The sequence below is a fragment of the Trichechus manatus genome, unplaced genomic scaffold, assembly GCF_000243295.1.
Source record: "Trichechus manatus latirostris isolate Lorelei unplaced genomic scaffold, TriManLat1.0 scaffold00048, whole genome shotgun sequence".
NCBI lineage: Eukaryota > Metazoa > Chordata > Mammalia > Sirenia > Trichechidae > Trichechus > Trichechus manatus.
Window position 1 is genome coordinate 6,440,415 of NW_004443984.1, and position 22,023 is coordinate 6,462,437.

The following is a 22,023-nucleotide window of genomic DNA, read 5'->3' on the forward strand; positions in this document are numbered from 1 at the left end:
ACCTTGGTTTCATTCCCCACAATGTGTCAGCACTCTCCCCGTTTCCACCCTGGGTTCCCCATTTCCTTTCGTCCTGATTTTTTACCCCTTCCTGCTTTCTCATCTTTGTTTTTTGTAGATATTGCCCTTTTGATCCCGTATAATTGATCGTTCTAAGGAGTATGCCTCTCTCAGGTGTTATTATTTATCTTATGTGCTTGTCTCTTGTTTGGGAGGTGGTCTCCGGGAATGACTTCAGTTCCAGGTCAGAAGGGTGTCTTAGGGCCATAGTCTCAGGGGTTCCTCTAGTCTCTGTCTGTCTTAGGCTGGGTTCTCCAGAGAAGCAAAACCAGTAAAGTGTATAAATACATATAGAGAGATTTATATCAAGGAAATGGTTCACACAGTTGTAGAGTCTGTAATGGCCCAAGTCCATGGGTCAGGAAAGAGGCTTCTCCTAATTCATGTAGCTGCAGGGGCAGGCGAACCCAAGATCAGTAGGCTGGAGAGCAGGGCTGTTATTCACAGGCTGTGAAGATTGACAAATCCCAAGCTCAACAGGCAAGACCGCAGGTAAGCTGCTAGCTCAAGTCCCAAGAACTGGAGGCCAGATGAACAGGAACCAGCTGCAGGATCTGGAATGAGCAAAAGCCTGTGAGCCCTGCCTGAACGTCTGCCCACACTCGATGCAGGCCACACACCCAAGGAAACTCCCCTTCAACTGATTGGCTACTCACAGCAGATCCCATCCGGTGTGTGATCACATATCAAATCTCAACAGGGAAGTGATCACAACATTATACGACTGCCAAAACACTGAGAATCATGGCCCAGCCAACTTGACATACAATCTTAACCACCACACTGTCAGACCAGTGAGTCTGGTCTTTTTTGTGACTTTTACTTATTGTTTTACAATTTTCTCCCACTCTGTCCAGAACCCTGTTGTGATCCTAGTCAGAGCAGTTGGTAGTGGATGTGAAGAAGGGATTTATGTGCTATGTAGGAGTTTGGACTAGATGACCTCAAGATTCCTTTCAGTTCAGTTTTGGGATCATGGTTGCTCTCCTACTTCATCATTGATCCCCTCAGCCCCTACACTGTTCTATACTCTGAATTGTTTTTTGCCACTCAGAAACCTAATCCATGTGGTCTCTAGAAAATATCCTAGTTTATATTCTTGTTTTCTCTTATAAAAATAAATTCTGACTCATGGTGACCCCATGTGTGTCAGAGTAGAATTGTGCTCCATAGAGTTTTCAATGGCTGGTTTTTCAGAAGTAGATCACCAGATTGTTCAATGCCTGGCCCAGAGTAGAGACTAGGTGAATGTTTGTTGAATGAGTGAATGAGAGCAAGCCATCCTGCTTTTTGAGTTTGTTCCTTTTGTTCCCGAAATGATCTCAAAGATGAAATTTGGGGCTTGAGTGTTGAAAAGGGGAAGAAGCCAGTAGGACTGGAACTAGACTAATGTCTGATGATTCTGGAATGTAAATAGACATCATCCTGTATTGGGACATCCTGGAGAGGGCCCCATGTGAGGATTCTGGCATACACATTTACATGCCAAATTTAGAAAGGCCTTATGCCAGTAACATTAGATGACAATTACCACCACCAACTGTGACTGTCTGAAGAGTTCCTACACCTGGGAGGAGGGTGTGACAATCGGGGAGGGCAGGAAAGGAGAGATGGATTTTCCCCTCCAACCCAGCCAGAAAATCTCACCTCCCTTATGGCCACCTTACCATCAAGGGCCCCTCAGCTTAACATATTTTTGACAGCTATCTCTTTTATACATCATCATCTCTGCATCTAATCTGCCTCCGGCTCAGATCCTTTCTCTGAAATGTCTTAAATTTCATTCTTTTCTCCCCACACCCACCATCCTTGTCCCACACCTGGTCACCTTTTACCTACCTCTCTGCAACAGCCTGGCTTCCCTTGCCTCTTGCTCCAGGTCATTCTCTTCTTCTAGCAAACAAAGCATGATTGTACTCCATATGATCCTGACAATTGCTTGCATTTGTGTATCTTTCCATTTACAAGTCATGCTCTAACCCATTATCTCATTTAGATTCTCATGACCGAATTGGTAGGTAAGGAAACAGATTCAGAGGATAGGGGGGAGGCTTATGGAAGTAAGTGATAGGGATAGGACTTAATTCCAAATCAGAAGTTTAGAATTATGATGGTGCCTAGCACATGATGGGTGTGTGGGTGGATGAAATAAAAGATATGACTACTTTTAATCTCACTTGGCAAGTTAGGAAGTTGAGATCTAGGAAAGTTAAAATTGCATTGACTTAATAGCAAAACTAGGAACTTCTGATTCTCAGCTCAAAGCTCTTACCATTCCCTTTGCCTAAAAGTCTAGAGCTTTCTGCTCCATATCCAGCTTCTTCCTCTTTCAATAGGAGTGGGCACATAAACCATCAGCTTTTAAAAAAGATTTTCTTCTGAAATGGAAATTGTTTTAAAGAATTGCTTAAGATTCAGTTATCTGGACAACTCCTCCAAACAGATCAAGAAAGTATCACTGCTACCACTTAACCACCCATCCCAAGGGCATCATTTCCACCTTGATTGTGGCTTTGCGGGTGGCATGGGAATTAGGCTAATTTGCACCTGTTAGTAGAAGTCTGAGAGAGATTACCAAATCTTTCAAATGTTCTCCTTTAATGCACCTGAAAACCTCCCTGAAGGGAGGAGGGACCACAGCTTTGATCTTTCTCAAATTTCTCAACCACCTCCTATAGAAGGACATCAGTTGGGGGCTGAGTACATCCTTGTACCTTGACCCAGTATAGGTTTTCCCCAAATCAGCCTTTTGGGACTCCAAGCTTCATTCATACTAAGTGCAGCAAAGAGTAAATAAAAAGCTTTGTCATAGTGTCCTGCTTGGGAGATAGTGCCAGGCAAGAAATAAGGCAGCCTTCACAACAGCCCTTTAAGTAGCAAGATGAACTGAAACACCTTCTATTCCCCTCCTGGCTAAGGGGAGAGGCTTTACTTTACTGTTTCCTAGGAGCCCTGCTGGCACAGTTGTTAAGCATTCAGCTGCTAACCAAAAGGTCGGCAGTTTGAATCCACCAGCCATTCCTTGGAAACTATGGGGCAATTCTTCTCTGTCCTATAGGGTCACTATGAGTCAGAATGTGACTCAGTGGCAACAGGTTTAATTCAAGGAAGCTTTGTAATGCAATTCAGAGAAAAGAGGGGTAAAGGCACCTTTGGCAAGATAAGACCTGGTGCTATTGTTTCCCAGTAAACAGAATGGAAAGCAGGGTTCAGTCATGGCTGATGGAAACAAGACAGGGCTTCCAAGCAGTTCAGTCATGACCAAAGGAAACAAGGGTAGCGTTTGCATTGCATAACAACCAAATCTCTTGCATGTGGGCTTTTGACCCAAGTAGGAAATGGGGAGCCCTGGTGGTGCAGTAGTTAAGAGTTCGGCTGCTAACCAAAAGGTCAGCAGTTTGAATCCACCAGCAGCTCCTTGGAAACCCTATGGGGCAGTTTACTCTGTCCTCTAGGGTTGCTATGAGTCGGAATCCACTCAGCAAGTGGTTTGGTTTTTTTTTTTGGTTAGGAAACAGGCAGCGGTGCCACTCTCAAAGATGGCGGCCTACCACGCTGCTTTGAATGTGTGTCGCTTTTCACAGCCCTGCCAATAATCCAATCTCCCATAGCAGGAAACTTTCAGAAACTAATAATCCAATCTCCCATAGCAGGAAACTTGCAGAAACTAATAATCCAATCTCCCACATGAGGCAACTTTCAGGAGTTTGGAATATTGGCAGGACTGTGGAGAGCAACACACATTCAAAGCAGCGTGGTTGACCGCCATCTTTGAGCAGGGCACCGCTGCCTGTTTCCTGCTCTATTCAAAAGCTGAGGTGCAAGATATTTGGTTGCTATGCAATATGTACACTGCCCTTGTTTCCTAGGCCATGAATGAACAGCTTCCAACCAGTTCCGAGCCTTACCTTGTTTCCATCAGCCATGACTGAACCGTTTAGAACCGGTTCGAAGCCCTGCATTGGAAAGCAGGGTGATAGGATAAAGCAGATTAGAAAGGCGTGATCTTCAGGAGGAAATCAAAATCTCATGGTGAAGGGGTGTTTGCTTTCAGATGTTTATGAGACTAGAGCTTCAACTTGGAGTGGAAGCACACACTGCTCCCTTCTCCATCCATGGAATGAGGGTTCACCCTTTGCACTGGACGGGAAAGGCCTAAAGAGAGACAACGAGAGAAGAGAGAAGAAAGAGAGGAGTGCGGGTGCTTCTGAGCACGACTGCCTCTATTTGCCACCCAGGTTGCATTTGTAAAGCTGAACAACCCATTCACTACTTCTACTACTATCTTCCCCAAACCAAAAGAGATAATGAATGTGAGAGTCCAGTATAAATGCTCTATCGGTGCAGTCAATGACCACCCGAGAAGAGTTTGCCAACCTCTTTGGGTTTCCTCACTCTAGCACAAGGTTTCTGAGCCTTAGCACTATTGATATTTTGGGCCATTTGGGTCTCTTTTTTGACAACCATAGCACTAGCAGAGGAATAGGTAAATTTATTGATCTGTTAAGGCAGCTGTAGCGTCAGAGCCCCACATTTGCACCAACGCCTTCCAAATACCTGGGAGAGGTCCTAGCAGTGTGTTCACAGAGTATTTTCTTTTTAATTGCAAAAACAAGAGATTTTAACTGCACTTAGTTAAGACCACTCGCTGTCTCCTTTTACTCCAACACTTTCATATAAAAAACTGTGCTTTTTTTATACCATCACTGACTGCTCTGACAGGGATCGCAATAAAGGGTCCCGGACAGAGCTGGAGAAAAATATAGAACAAAATTCAAACTCACAAGAAAAGACCAGACTTTCTAGTCTCACGAAGACTGGAGAAACCCTGAGAGTATGGCCCCTGGACACACTTTTAACTCAGTACTGAAGTCACTCCTGAGGTTCACCCTTCAGCCAAAGATTAGACAGGCCCATGAAACAATAACACACTTAGCGCAACCATGTATATGAGACTAAATGGGCACACCAGCCCAGGGGCAAGGACAAGAAAGCAGGAGGGAACAGGAAAGCTGGACAAATGGAAATGGGGAACCCAAAGTTGAGAAGGGGAGAGTGTTGACACATCACAATGTTGGCAGATGTCACGAAACAATATGTATATTAATTGTTTAATGAGAAAGTAATTTGCTCTGTAAAACTTCACCTAAAGCACAATTTTAAAAAGTTGTGTTTGTAATTTTTTATACTTTTCTTAGCAATGGTCCTCCAAGATAGCATAAGTTTGAGGCCCCACAAAACCTGGATCTGACCCTGGAGTCAGACAATCCTGGGTTCAAATCTTTGCTCTACACCATCCTAACTTACTCAAGATTTTTTAGCCTCGTTGGACCTGTTTCTTTACTTGAAAAATGAGTTTATTAATGGTGACTCTTCCCTAAGATTTCCTGTGAGGACTAAATGAGAAAATACATGTAAACTGCTTACCCACTCCCCACCCACTGCCCAGAACAACTGGACTCATTAACAAGTGGTAGCTATTATGAAGATGGAGATTTTTTTTCTTCCTATTGGTGGAACTCAAATGTGGTGACTGCTTGAGGTGAAGGAAGGACTACCAGTTTCCTGAAGGTAGTAGACCAAGATGACATTGAGCAGCTGAAACATTTGTCTAGAACCACCATTAAGGAAAATGTCTGGTTTTGAAAACAATGAAGGATATTTAAGCTTATAGCCTGGGCTCCACCACAGAGAATTACAAAGATCAGAGGGCCGGCCCAAAACTACCTTCCAGATCTCTTACTAAGACGAGCCTCTCTTTTAGTGGGTGACTGGGTGGTACAAACAGTTAAGCCACTCAGCTACTAACTGAAAGTTTAGTGGTTCGAAGCCACCTAGAGGTGCCTTGGAAGAAAGGCCTGGCAATCTACTTCCCCAAAATCAGCCATTGAACCCCCTGTGGAGCACAGTTCTACTCTGACACACATGGGATCACCATAAGTTGAAATCGACTCAGTGGCAACTGGTTTGGTTTTATTGTTTTTTCTCTTGTATTCTGTGGGCAGTTGACTCCTGTGCAGAGCCCCTGTTTAAATAGATGCAGCAGTAGGGACTTCATAGGTTTTGATATTAATTCTGTTTCTTACATTGGGTGGTGGGTGCAGGGATGTTCATTGATCATAATTCTTTAAACAATAACTCAACGCATTGCCACTGAGTAGATTCCAACTCATAGCAACCCTATAGGATAGAATAGAACTGCCCCGTAGGGTTTCCTAGGCTATAATCTTCACAGAAGGAGACTGTCACATCTTTCTCCTGTGGAGCAGCTGGTGGGTTCAAACTGCCAATATTTTGGTTTGCAGCCAAGTGCTTAACCACTGCGCCATGAGGGCTCCTCTTTAAACAATACAAACACATTATATACTTCCTTTGTGCATATGGTATATTTTGTGATTTTTTTTCTAAGCTTAAAAACGACCAGAACAAATACATGCAGCATGGTTCTCCCTAGTCTCTGCCCCGGTCCTCAGTTTCCGCTTACGTAAAATGGGCCTCTCTAGAGTCCCTTCTGGTTTTAACAGTCTACGAGTCCATGGAAATCTTTGCCAAACCAAAAAGTACGTTAAGAACTTGAGTCTGACAATCTGTCTGAATGCCTCCCTACTCAGCAGCAAAATGTATTTCTGTGTTGATATCTAAAATGGAAGCTTAATTGCTGATAAGTGGCTGACAACTGGTAAATGTGTTCTGGGAGGATTAGAGAAACCAAATCTATAATGGGTATTAGAAACTGCTCTAGAAAATTGGGCTTTTATGGAGTGAAATGGGGGGCCTACAGGTGGTGGGGAGAATGTTAGCCTGGCCAGGGAACCTCGAGGCCCTGGAATGGCAGCCCCATCCTCTGCAGCACTTCAGCAAGAAGTGACAGCAAAGAGAACATGTGCCATTTATAGGACACTTACTCTGTCCTGGTGGCATTGTGGTGAAGAGCTTGGCTGCTAACCAAAAGGTCGGCAGTTCAAATCCACAACCGCTCCTTGGAAACCCTATGGGGCAGTTCTACTCTGTCCTATACAGTTGCTATGAGTCAGAATCAACTCGACAGCAATGATTTTTTTGTTTGTTTTTGTTTTTTACTGTGTCCCGGGCACTATGCTAATTGCTTTTGTGCATTAGCCCACATAGTGCCCCTGACAACTAGTATACCTAATTACGGTATTGTTTCACTTTGTGTAAAATATTTCTTTTAATTCTCACAACTCTGTGAGGTAGGTGCTATTATTATCCCTATGTTACAGATGGATAAACTGAGGCACAGTTGCCCAGGTCAAACACTTAGTGTGATATGGAGCAGGGAGCTGAACCAAGCAGTCTGGCCCCAGAGCCTGTGCTTAACTTCTTAACTTCTACTCTCTGTTGTCTTTCAGGATAGTTCTGAGGGAGGTGCTATTATTTTTTCCATTTTATAGGTGATAAAATTGAGGCTCAGAGAGATGAAATGACTTACCGAAGGTTGCATAGCATGTGAGTGGCAGAGCTAGAATTCAAACTCAGGTCTGAGTGTTTCCACAACCCATGCTTTTTACCATTGTCCCATATTGCCTTCCTAGGTAAGTTACAGAAGAACTACAGCATGCCCAGCTCTGTGCTACGAGCAGCTACGGAGACATCGAGTCTGAGAGAGAAGTTGTAGAAGTACTAGCCGGTAGGACACACCTGGAGCTGTCACTCATTCACTGTGTGACCCAAGCAAGTCACGGCCCTTCTCTGGGCCTCTGAGTCCCATCTCCCAGGTTGTTTGGTGACATGGAATAAGGACACGGGAGCTTGGCAAAGAGAAAGAAGAGGAGGCTTCAGATGATCCAGCTACTTCCGGCTGCCCAGGAGACAGATGACCTCCAGGGAGAAGATGCCCTGTAGCTTTAATCAGAGAAGCCCCTTATCCTAGTCTCCTCACTTCTTGCCAGGGGAGAAGGATCACAAAAAGAGATGATGGGAAAGAGGGGGATGTATTCATTACCTGTGGCTGTTGTAACAAATTACCACCAATCTGGTGGCTTAAAACAGCAGAAATTTATTCTCTCACAGTTCTGATGGCCGGAAGTCTGAAATCAAGGTGCCAGCTGGGCTGTGCTCCCTCTGAAGGCTCTAGGGGAGAGTCGGTTCCTTACCTTTTCCAGCTTCTGGTGACTGTTGTCCTTCCTGGCTTGTGACCACATGTCTCTCTGCTCCATCTTCACATTACCTTCTCTATGTCTGTCTAATTTCTCTCTGCCTCCCTCTTATAAAGACACTTGTAACGACATTTAGGGCCCACCTGGATAATCCAGGATCATCTCCCCATCTCAAAATCCTTAATTTACATCTGCAAAGACCCGTCTTCCAAAGATGGTAATATTCACAGGTACTGGGAATTAGGATGTGGACCTATCTTTAGGGGAGTGGGCTTTCAACCTACCAGAAGGGGAAAGGAGAGAAGAAGAAAAACAAATGAAGGTGAGAGAAGGGCGGGGTGCCATGAGCGCTGACTTAAGAGCCTTCCATCTGTGCCAAAATGCCTAATCATTGCCCTCTACTGCCTTGCCTTATCCCCTAGTGAGTCTGTACGAATCCAAATGACACTCTCAGATGGTGTGCCCACATCCCACTCTGTGGCCTCAAAGAGCTTTGCAATGTTTTTACAATACTTACTGGCTTGGCTTGCTGCTGTTGAGTCTCCTAATAGGCAATGTGGTATAGGCCAGGGGTCTGGAGACCCGGGTTCCAGGCCTCGCTGTGCCATTGGCTCTCTGTGGAACCTTGAACAAGATACTGCTCTTCTAGGAGCCTCAGTTCCACCTACATGCCTTTGCTCATGCTGTTCCCTATCCTTAGATCACCCTTCCACCCCTTCTCAAGTCTCAGCTTAGATATCAATTTTTTTCACTCCCAGGGTGGGGCTAGGACGTGCTCCTCTGTGCTCCTGAAATGGGCTGTTTCCTTGTCCTTCACTCACCAGACAGTGAACACCTCAAGGACTACCACTGTGGCCAATAAAGGGCCTGGGGCCTGGGCTCAAATTCAGGCTCTGCCACTTACTACCTATGTGACCTTGGGCAAGTTACTTACCCTTTCCCTGACTCAGTTTCCTCATCTATACAATGGGGATACTAAGAGTATCTATCATCTAGGGTTATTGTGGTAATTGAATGAGCTATTACCTGTGAAGTTCTTAAAACAGTGCCTGGCCTAAGGTAAGCACACATCTAATCGTAGTTATTATCATTGTCAGTTTTTGTATCCGCAGGGCCTGGCACACACTGGGCACTGATGGAAATGTTGATCAGACTCAATTAATTCCAAATTTCTTTGCAGTTCTCCGTATTTTCCAATTTTGTGCCAATGACAAGTTGAAGCCTGGAAGCCAGGCAGCAGGTACAGCGAGGGAAGGAAATAGACAGTGATTCGAGCACGTCCAAGCTTGGAGTCTGGAGGGGAGCACATCCAAGCATTTCATCTGTGATCCCAGTTCTTCCCAGAAACAATTCTGCCTTCTCTATTTCCTTTTTCAGCCTCAGCCACCCTCTTTGCATGCTTTCCAAGGAGCAGTCTGAAAGCTATCATGAGCCTGAGTGAGCCAGAGGCTGACCAACCAGAAGAGGCCCCTTCCTCAGTTTTCACAGGCGGCCACAGTGGCAACGCAGGAGAGGGAGGCTGGGCCTAAAAGCACTGACAGACCTGCAGGGAGGCCTTGAGGGTGCTGAGGTTGCACAGTTTCCACCTCTCATTCTCCCTCTGCCCCACATTTGCCCACAGGCTGCAACCCATTTTTTTTGGCCTTGATTGACTGACCAGTCGTGGAATTTAGGACAGCAATGGATGAAGAACCAGAAGCACACATGACTTGGGTGGCTTTTGAGAGGGTTTTTGTTGTTTCATTTATTTTTATAGATTCTGCTTTCTTCCAAAAAATGGATTAGAAGCACCATGAGTTTGTTCAGAGTGAGCTAGCCTAGGCTGGCACTGGGCAAAGTTGTGTTTCCATCTTCCTGCTCCCAGGACACACATTTTCCCATCACAGGCCCCTAGACTGTGACCCTTCTCAGCTGCACATCACCTAAGCCCAGCTGAGGTCTACTAATGACCTTTCTCAGGGTTGTTTGCATTTGGAAAGTATGGGACCCCCCCCCCCCAGAGTCCCACTTTGTCCAGGCCACAGTTTACTCCACTCCCAGGAGCCCAACACTCTGGGAGACGGTCCCAGATAGCCTTTCATAATTCAGTCAACAGACTTTCACTAGTGCCAAGGCCTCAGCTACTATTGGGGAGACATGCACATTACAAATAAGATAATTGCAGTAATGGAGATGGGAACAAAGTGCCACTGGAGGCCAATTTACTGAGTAGTTACTATGGCCAAGAGGTGTGCTGTGTGCTTTACTGTACATTGTCCCATTAAAACTTCACAATGAGGTTTTACATTTTGCAGATGAGCAAATCAAGGCATAGAGGAAAAAAAAAAAAACAAACCCATCGCCGTCGAGTCAATCCAACTCATAGCAACCCTATAAAGGCTCAGAGAGGTAAAGTAATCTGTTAACGGTCCACAGCTCATAAGCAGCTGGAGCCAGATCCATCTGAAATCTGCTTGAGGAGTCAGGGAGGCTTCACAGAAAAGGCAGCTTTTAAATTGGGATTTGGAGGGTAAGTAGGAGGTGGCCAGGTAGAAAGCTGAGGGGTAGGAAGGAAAAAGATTGGCATTTCAGTTGCGGGGAACACACCTTAGCAGCTTCAAGGAATGGGAGGAGTGACCAATCCCCCTTTCCCTCTCCCTATCCTGTGCCCCAGAGTGATCTCTCTGGTACAGATCCCCCAGGACATCACACCCAGACCTAGAACTTGTATCTTCTGAGAACTGACGTTGGTCTCTTCCTTGACTATCTGGCTGGAAGCAGTCCTGGGAAGCAGAGTGATAAGAGGTTAGACCCACCTGCGTTCAAATTCCAGCCTTGCAACTTTCTAGCTGTGTGGGCAAGTCACTTTCCCTCCCTGAGCCTCAGTTTCCCCACCTATACCAAACCAAACACATTGTTGTTGAGTTGATTCTGACTGATAGCAACCCTATAGGACAGAGTAGAACTACCCCATGGGGTTTCCAAGGCTGTAATTTTTATGGAAGCAGACTACCACATCTTTCTTCTACGGAGCAGCTGGTGAATTCAAACCACCAACCTTTCATTTAGCAGCTGAGAGGATAACCACTGCACCACCAGGGCTTCTTCCCTACCTATAATAGGAAGATAATACAACCTTCTAAGCTTGTTCTAAGGAGTCTTGGTGGCACATTGGTTAAGTGCTTGGCTGCTAAATGAAAGGTCAGCAGTTCAAACCCACCAGCCGCTCTGCTGGAGAAAGATGTGGCAGTCTGCTTCCAGAAAGATTACGTGGAAGCCCTGTGGGACGGTTCTACTCTGTCCTATAGGGTCACTATGGGTTGGAGTGAACTCCACAGCACATAACAACAACAGACTTATTCTGAAGGTGGTGGTGGTTCAGTGGTCTTGCCTTCCATGCAGGAGACCCGAGTTTGATTCCCGGCCAATGCACCTCATATGCAGCCACCACCTGCCTGTCAGTGGAGGCCTGCGTGTGGCTATGATGCTGAACAGGTTTCAGTGGAGCTTCCAGACTAAGTGGCCTAGAAAAAAAGGCTTGCGATCCACTTTTGATCACAACAGTCCAATCTTGTTGTGCATGGGGTGACTACGAGTCAGGGGCCAAGTGGATGGCAGCTGACAACAAGAAGTTGGTTCTGATGACTAACTGAGATGATGTGAGCAAATTGTCTAGCACTGGGCAGGGCACAGTAAATGGTAGCTGTTATTTCTATTAGGGGTACATGTGTGAACACTAGTTAGTTTAGGGGCTGAAACATTTTCCATGGAAGCAGATGCCCAGTAGCTGTAATGACAATCTGTGGGCAAAAATCTCTGCAGGATACAATGAGGATTAAATTAAATGAAGTAATTCTCACATGCAAAGTGCTTAGCCTAGTGTCTAGCATTTTGCAGGTGGTGCTCCAAAAATGAGAGCGCTCCCTGATATTTATAATTCAACAAGCTTTCTTATGCAACTTAAAATGGCCTTGGCACAATGTAAACAACCATGATTTGCGGAGAATTCTTTTTTCTAGTAGTTCATCTCATGCTCTCTATCAAGGGACCCTTATCTTGTGCAACCACTTTACCTCTCTTTATAAACCTTGTTCGTTCTCTCTGTATGCTTTAAAGAAAAGTCACTTTTTGGCAAGCTTGAATTTGTAACTGGAAAAGGGATAGGATTGGTTTAAAACCAGAGAGCCAGTGTGTGAGGTTACCATGGACACGATTTGATGTAAACTTCATTTTACAGTATGCCCAGCTAAGATATTGATCAGAAGGGAAGGGGAGAAGCTAGAAGCAATTTCCCCCAAAAAAGAAGAGAAGAAAATAGTTAGGGAAAGGCTCATGGATGAAGAGAAATCTTTTTCTGCTCAGGGAAAAAACAGTTAAAAAGTTCATGCTTCGGATGTGAGGAGAGAATGCATGACTTGGAGCTTGCTTTCTTTCTTTTTTCTGTGGATTTTTTCTTCTATGGATTGAGATACAGAGGAAAAAATAGCAATAGAGAAAGAAGGGGAAACAGCAAAGCTAATTAGCACTCCCAACTAAAAGTGTGTAGTCCATATAGCTATGAGGACTTCATGGGCCAGTAAGAAAAGTCACTTGCAGGACTTCTGTTGTTAAGATGTTTTCAAGCCCCACAGTGATATTTATATATACATCCCAGGAAGTTTTGGACTATTAAAGAGATGAAAAATGAATGAAAGTTTCACTGATGTTCATTGCAGCACTTTTCACAATAGCCAAATGTGGAAACAATGGAAGTGTCCATCAACAGATGAATGGATAAACAAGATGTGGTATATACACACAGTGGAATACTACTCAGCCATAATGAGAAATGAAATACTGGTGCATGCCACAATATGAATACATCAAGCTGAGTGAAATAAGCTCATGGCAAAAGGACAAATAGTGTATGATCTCACATATATGAAATAAGCAAATATAACAAAACCAAAGATTATTAGTGGTTACCGGGGGGTGGGTGGGAGGCGGAAAGAGGAAGTGTTTGCTTAGGGGGCATTGAAGTTATGTTAATAGAATGATTTAGAAAAAGGTATTGAGAATGGTTGCACAACTTGAAGAATGTAATCAATGTTACTGAATTGTACGGGTGGAAATTGTTGAGATGGTGTATATTTTGTTATGTGTATTTTTACCACAATAAAAATGTTTTTAACAAGTGAATTAAAAGATATTTTCTATTCTAGCCAGAGCCCTAAGTCAAGGTTAATTAAGCCTGTTGTTGTATGCCATTTATTTTGACTCATAGTGACCCTATAGGACAGAGTAGAGCTGCCCCTTAGGGTTTCCTAGGCTGTAATCTTTACAGCAGTAGGTCTCCAGGTCTTTTCTCCTGAGGAGCCGCTGGTGGTTTTAAACCACTGACCTTTTGATTAGCAGCTGAGCACTTAACCATTGCACCACACCTAGCAGTAATAAATAATAGTTAAGAATTAGTGATACTTGATTGTTTGTATTAAGATAATTCTTGCTCTAATTGTGTATATTTTAATATATTATTATATAGAATAAGGAGCCCTGGTGGCACAATGGTTAAGCACTCAGCTGCTAATCAAAAATTCGGCGGTTTGAACCCATTAGCGGCTCTGTAGGAGGAAGGACCTGGAATCTGCTCCCGTACAGATTACAACTTAGGAAACCCTATGGGGCAGTTCTACTTTGTCATATGGGGTTGCTGTGTGTTGGAATCGACTTGATGGTGTACAACAACATTATGTAGAATATTACCATTTTTCTGGCGTTTCACTGTCTTTTTAAAAGGCAAGTCTTCTCTATTCACTAACCACACCTTCTGCTAAGCTTTTTTGATCATCAGTCAGTTGGCAAATATTTATTAAGTGTCTAATGTTTGCTAGAAGAATTGATACCTTTGAATTGTGGTGTTGGAGAAGAATACTGAAATACCATCGACTGCTAGAAGAATGAACAAATCTGTCTTAGAAGAAGTACAACCAGAATGCGCCTTAGAAGCAAGGATGGCTAGATTATGTCTCACATACTTTGGATATGTTATCAGGAGGGACCCATCCCTGGAGAAGGACATCATGCTTGGTAAAGCAGAGGGTCAGTGAAAAAGAGGAAGACCCTCAACGGGATGGATTGACACAGCAGCTGTAACGGTGGGCTCAAGCGTAACAACAATCGTGAGGATGACGCAGGACCCGGCAGTGTTTGGTTCTGTAGAACACAGGGTCGCTATGAGTCCAAACTGACTCAACAGCACCTAAGAATAACGACGTTTGCTACGCCCACGGATACAGTCAGAGGTAATAAAAGTAGTCTTTCCCCTTGGATCTTATAATCTAGAGGAGAGCAAACATTCTACAAAAAATTACATAACTTATTATGGTTCTGATAAGTGCTGAAAAGCAAAAGTCTAGTAATGTGCAATTCTGCATGAGAAGTATGAGCCTAAAATCAAGTACTATACTATCGTTCATTCAGAACGTGAGTCCCAAAAGCCCAAAGTATGAACATCGAGAATTAGAACCCTACTCACATCGTTTCTGAATTCAAGTCAAATTTAATTCAATTATTAGAAAAAACTTTAGTATCCATTACATGCAGGTCAAGAAATAGACATGATTCTTGCCTTCCACAAACTTGTACTCTAGGGAGGGAGACAGACATGTGGAAATGCTTACCATAGTTTTGTTACTAAAAAAAAACCAGTTGCCCCCGGACACCCTGCTAACTCAGAACTGAAGCCACTCCCAAAGCCCACTTTCCAGCCACAATATTAGACAGGCCTATAAAACAAATGGTAGCATGTATGAGGAACGTACTTCTCTTAGTTCATGAAGTATAGAGACCAGATAGGCAACTCCTGCCCAAAGGCAAGATGAGAAGGCAGGAAAGGATAGGAAAGTTGGACGAATGGACACGGGGAACCCGAGGTGGAAAGCGGAAGAGTGTTGGCACCTTGTGGGGATTGCAACCAATGTCATGAAACGATTTGTGTATAAATTTCTGAATGAGAAACTAATTTGCACTGTAAACTTTCACCTAAAACACAATAAAATTGAAAACAAAACAAAAAATCAGTTCCTGTCAAGTTAATTCTGACTCATGGCTACCCAGTGTGTGTCAGAGTAGAACTGTGTACTCCATAGGGTTTTCTTTTTTCAGTTTTGGTGAAAATATACACAGCACAACATTCACCAATTCATCAATTGTACAATTCAATAGCATTGGTTATGTTCCTCATGTTGTGTCACCATTCTCAATATCTCTATCCATATTGTTTCATCACCACCGACTTAGATTCATTATCCTGTAAATTTCTCATCTACGCTTTAGAGTTACTGTTGACAATTTGATCTCATCTAGATAATTCTTTAAAAGAGCACAATGCTCATGGCGAACATTCTTTACTAATTTGGCTAAACAGTTGTTTAGTTTAAAGATGACTTCAGGGATAATTTCGGCTCATGGTTTGAAGATTTTCTCAGAGCAATAAATTGAGGGGTTCCTCCAGTCTCAATAGATCCAGTAAATCTGGATTTTTGTAGATTTTAGAGATTAGACGTTGATCGAATTTGTCGTAGCCTAGATTTTTTTCCCAGTCTGTAGGTTGTCTTTTGACTCTTTGGTGAAGTCTTTTGATGAGCATAAGCATTTGATTTTTAGGAGCTCCCAGTTATCTAGTTTCTCTTCTGGTATTTGTGCATTGTTACTTATGGTTCGTATTCTGTTTATGCCATGTATTAGGGCTCCTGGCGTTGTCCCTATTTTTTCTTCCATGATCTTTATCGTTTTCGATTTTATATTTAGGTCTTTGATCCATTTTGAGTTAGTTTTTGTGCATGGTGTGAGATATGGGTCTTGTTTCAGTTTTTTGCAGATGGATATCCAGTTACGCCAGCACCACTTGTTAAAGAGACTGTCTTTTCCCCCAATTAAGGGACTTTGGGCCTTTGTCAAATGTCAGCTGCTCACAGGTGGAGGAATTTATGTCTGGATTCTCAATTCTGTTCCACTGGTCTGTGTATCTGTTTGTTGTACTAGTACCAGGCTGTTATGACTACCGTGGACGTATAATAGGTTCTAAAATCAGGTAGTGTGAGGCCTCCCACTCTGTTCTTCTTCTTGAGTAATGCTTTACTTATCCCGGGCCCTTTCAGGTAGGTTCTATCATTATTTCCATTTTTCATATGGGAAACCTGAGACACAGGTTGGTGAAGCAACTTTTTCGAGGTCACACAAGTAGTAAATGGTGGAGCTGGGATTTGAACCCAGGCAGTGTGGTTTCAGGGCTGAATTACCAGGCAGTTGTATGCTGCCAAGCAGGCTATAAGAGCCACTATTTGGACCTGCTTTGGATGGAGACTATTGGAAACATCATACTATGGAAGTGGTGGAAATAGCTAGAAATTAGAACAAAAATCCTTGGGATTCAGAGGGGCTCCCGGGTCAAAAGGGAATCCCTTCTATTCCACGCGGAGTCTCTGTGTGGTGCAAATGGTTTGTGTTCAGCTACTAACTGAAATGTTGGTGGTTTAAACCCACTCAGGGGAACCTCTCAAGAAAGGCCTGGAGACCTGTTTATGAAAGGTCACAGCCTTAAAAATCCTGCATACACAGGGTCACCATGAGTTGGAATTGACAGAAAAATTTTTTTTTAAATCTATTCTGCAATGTTGGAGTTCATCTAGTCCCACCTTCTCTTTTTTTGGTTGAGCCACTATTTGGTTCTGCTCTGAGGGTGTGGAGGAAGCAGAGTATTTAACTAGCTTCACTCCAGTGCTGGATGGGAAGTATGCTCATGGGACGCTAGTTCAGCTGGGCATGTGCCAGGCCTGTTTCCAGGATCGCAGGGAAAGAGCAGCCACCAAGCACATGTGGGGCCCAGAGAACTGTGGGAGGCCCTAGGGATCAGGGCACAGAAGTGACAACCCTGGGTTGAGACCCTTGAGGGTCCCACTTGCCAGTGACCTTCTGTGAGGCCTCAGAAAGTCACTGTGCCTCCCTGGACCTCGGTTTCTTCTTCTGGCTATTCCCACTGCTTCCACAGTATGATGTTTTCAAATTCCTAACCAGTAGCCTAGGATAAGGAAACAGTGGAGGCAGAGCATATGACTTTCCCCAAAGTCACATGGCTAGAAATTGAGAAGCCTGAATACAAACCCAGGCTCCTCACCCACCTGTCACAGTCCTTCCCATGCTCAAAGGCCCAGCTCCCACATCCGGTCAGTGTCCCACAGCAAGGGCCAGCTTTCTCTCGGTGGTTTGCCTAAGTTAGCCCCCTCACACACAGCCTTCTCCTAACCCCTCCCAGCCACTCAGAGAGCACCCCCCCAAACCCAGGGCCTGGACTGGTACCATCCCCTCAGCCCAGCCCAGACCCCTGCTGGGCACTCAGCAGATGGGTCTGTGATTGATGGATGCAACTATTTCCCTGAAAAATAATTAAAAGCAACTGGGCATTTGCAGCCTCAGCTATTGGTATGGCAAGTGCCACCTCGGTTATTTCTGAAATAATTAATGACTGTGCTTGTCTAATCTTACTTGAGGTGTGAGGAGCAGGAGTGGGGCGGGTACTTCTGTCCCACAAGGGATTTGGAGGGTTATTTTTATAAACTGGACCTCAGAGCCTTTGCTAAAACAGCCCCTCCTTTCGCATTTGTGGGCTTCAAGATGGCAGACAGTCTGCCTGCGTTTCTGCCTAAAGTGGCTAGTTGTGTTGTCCTCCTGAAGAGGCAACTCTAGACACTTTTCCTTCCTACTCAGGCTCACACGTTTCCACACCGGTGAGGTCACAGTACACTGAGAGCCAGAGATGTCCTTACAAATCTGGGGTCTTCTGCATCGCAGTAACCGCACAGTACCACCTCCAACAGGCCAGCGGCTTAGATATCACACCTACTACGTGTCATGCTCACCAATAGCACCATTTCCTCTCACAACATCTTCATGGGAGAGGAACTTTATCATGCCCATTTTCCAGAGGGGGAGACTGAGGCTTAGAGAGGTTAAATCACCTGCCCAGAATCACACAGGTAGTGAGTAGCAGAGGCGGAGTTGAAGACTGGGTCTGCTGGGCCCTGGAGCTCTTGACCAGTAAGTTATTCTGGGAGAGCCATCACATCAATGGAAACCAAAGGAGCTGGAAATTCCCCTAGGACTAAGCATTTGACTCAGCCTGGCCCTCGCACTTGTGTGAGAGTGAAGGGTCACGTGGATGTCACTGGGGAATGAAGCCCACCAACTATTTCCTCCTCCAAAATAACAAAAGTAAGACTCTCAAGGGCTGGAACAGCTCTAGGGACCCTGCGCCCAAGTAGCCTGGGAGTTCCCGCTGAGCCTACCTCCCTGAAGACAGAGGCCTTAAAACCATGGCCCTTCACCCTGCTGTCTCCCTGTTCTGTTTCTGCAACATGCCCCCAAATCTCTTTAACTTACTGGGGGAGTCTGTATGTTCCTTGCCTGCTGGGAAAAGGAAGCACTTGGAGGGCCAGGTCTGCTGGATTAAAAATCCAGTACCTGAAACTTCTGAGGACAAGGAAAGCTCTTCCTGCCACAGCGGAGACACCAAGAGTTTGCATGAAGATCTTCCAGACCAGGGTACTGGGTTTCTGTTAGCCCTCACTATCTTCACTGAACATGGAACGCTCAGGAGTTCTTTTAATGTTAATTAAATGCCAAAATAAATTAAGCACTGTGACCAAAAAACAAACAAAAACAATGGCAATTTATGTTTTGAAATACTATTTCTTTATTTCAAAAGTTATACATGGTTATGTGCAAATATTGTTTGATAAATGCCTAAAGAAATGTGTGTGTGTAGTGTTAGGGTTTTTGTTTTTTTTTTTTTTTAATTGTACTTCAGGTGAAGGCTTACAGAACAAATAGTTTCTCATGAAACAGTGGTACACATATTATTTTATGACATTGGTTAACAACCCCACAACATGTCAACCCTCTCCCGTCTCAACTTTTTTTTTGGTGAAAATATACATAGCCAAAGATACACCATTTCAAAAATTTCTGCATGCACAGTTCAGTGACATTGACTACACTCTTCCAATTGTGTTGCTATTCTCACTTTAGATGAAGGCTTACAGAACAAAATAGTTTCTCATTTAACAGTTACTACACATGTTGCCCTATGACAATGGTTAACAACCTCACAACACATCAACACTATCCTTACTCAACCTTGGGTTCCCTATCACCAGCTTCCTTGTCCCCTTCTGCCTTCTGGCCCTTGTCCCTGGACTGCTGTGCCTCATTAGTCCCATTTGGTTTTATGCGGCTGTCCACTCCCAGGCTGTAGTGTTAGGGTTTTTGTTTTTCTTTTCTGAAATACATGTTTTCATTTATTTAGCAGTATGTTGTGCACATCTTTCCAAGTCAACATATACAGATATGTCCATTTTGTGAGGGTGGCACAGGACCAGGCAGCATCTCGTTCTGTTCTACATAGGGTCCCTAGGAGTTGGAACAGACTCGAGGGCACCAAACAAGAACAACTATATTTAATTAATCTAAAATTTTAGTAAGTAATACATTCACATGGTTCAAATTCCAGTAGTACAAAAGAGTTTTCAAAAATGAGCTTCCCTCCTGCCCCTCACCTCCAACCACCAAGTTATCTCTCCAGAAGCAAACAGTATTATGGTTCTAGCAATCCCTCCAGAGCTATGTTAAGCAAATGTGTATATATATTACTCTCCCATTTTGCATAATAATACATATAATATATGTTGTTGTTAGTTACCATTGAGTTGGTTCCTACTCATAGCAACCCTATGTGCAACAGAATGAAACACTGCCTGGTCCTGCACCATCCTCACAATCTTTGCTGTGTTTGAGCCCATTGTTGCAGCTACTGTGTCAATCCATCTCATTGAGGGTCTTCCTCTTTTTCGCTGACCCTCTAGTCTACCAAGCATGATGTGCTTCTCCAAGGACTGATCCCTCCTGATAACAAGTCCAAAGTATGTGAGACGAAGTCTCGCCATCCTCGATTCTAATCAGCATTCCAGCTATACTTCTTGCAAGACAGATTTGTTCATCATTCTGGCAGTCCATGGTATATTCAATATTCTTCACCAACACCATAATTCAAAGTCATCAATTCTTCTTCAGTCATCCTTATTCATTGTCCAGCTTTCACATGCATATGATGCGATTGAAAATACCATGGCTTGGATCAGGCTCACCTTAGTCCCTAAAGTGATATCTTTGCTTTACAACACTTTAAAGAGACCTTTTGCAGCAGATTTGCCCAATACAATGCGTCCTTTGATTTATTGACTGCCACTTCCATGGGTGTTGATTGTGGATCCAAGTAAAATGAAATCCTTGACAGCTTCAATCTTTTCTCCGTTTATCAAGATATTGCTTATTGGTCCAGTTGTGAGGATTTTTGTTTTCTTTATGTTGAGGTGTAATCCATACTGAAGGCTATAGTCTTTGAACTTCTTTAGTAAGAGCTTCAAGTCCTCTTCACTTTCAGCAAGCAAGGTTGTGTCATCAGCATATCGTTGGTTTTAAAAGAGTCTTCCTCCAATCCTGATGCCCCGTTCTTCTTCATATAATCTAGATTCTCAGATTCTTTGCTCAGTATACAGATTGAATACGTGTGGTGAAAGTATACAACCCTGATGCACACCTTTCATGACTTTAAACCACATAATGTCCCCTTGTTCTGTTCAAATGACTGCCTCTTGGTCTAAGTACAGGTTCCTTGTGAGCAGAATACAGTGTTCTGGAATTCACATTCTTCCCAATAGTATCCATAATTTGTTATGATCCACACAGTCTAATGCCTTTTCATAGTCAATAAAACACACATAAACATCTTTCTGGTATTCTCTGCTTTCAACCATGATCCATTTGACATCAGCAATGATATCCCTTATTCCATGTCCTCTTCTGAATCTGGCTTGAATTTCTGGCAGTTCCCTTCTGGATGCACTGCTGCAACCGATTTTGAATGATTTCCAGCAAAATTTTACTTGTGTGTGAATGTAATGATACTGTTTGATAATTTCCACATACTTTTGGATCACCTTTCTTTGAAATGGGTACAAATATGGATCTCTTCCAGTCGGTTGGTCAGGTAGCTATCTTCCAAATTTCATGGCATAGATGAGTGAGCACTTCTAGCACTGCATCTGTTTGTTGAAACATCTCAATTGGTATTCTATCAATTCCTGGAGCCCTGTTTGTCACCAATGCCTTCAGTGCAGCTTGGACCTCTCCCTTCAGTACCATCAGTTCCTGATCGTATGCTACCTCCTGAAGTAGTTGAATGTTGACCAATTCTTTTTGGTACAGTGACTTTGTATATTCCTTCCATCTTCTTTTGATGTTCTCTGTGTCGTTTAGTATTTTCCCTGTAGAATCCTTCAGTGTTGCAACTCAAGTCTTGAATTTTTTCTTCAGTTCTTTCAGCTTGAGAAATACCAAATGTGTTCCTCCCTTTTGGTTTTCTATTTCCAGGTCTTTGCACATTTCATTCTAATACTTTATTTTATCCTTTCAAGCCACCCTTTGAAATCTTCTGTTCAGCTCTTTTACTTCATCATTTCTTCACTTCACTTTAGCTACTCTATGTTCAAGAGCAAGTTTCAGAGTCTCTTCTGACACCCATTTTGGTCTTTTCTCTTTTACCTGTCTTTTTAATGATCTCTTGCTTTCTTCATGTATGATGTCCTTGATGTCATTCCACAACTCGTTTGGTCTTCAGTCATTCGTATTCAGTGCGTCAAATCTATTCTCGAGAGGGTCTGTAAATTTAGGTGGGACATACTCAAGGTTGGACTTGTTTTAATTTTCTTCAACTTGAACTTGAACTTGCATATGAGTAGTTGACGGTCTGTTTTGAAGTTGGCCCCTGGTCTTG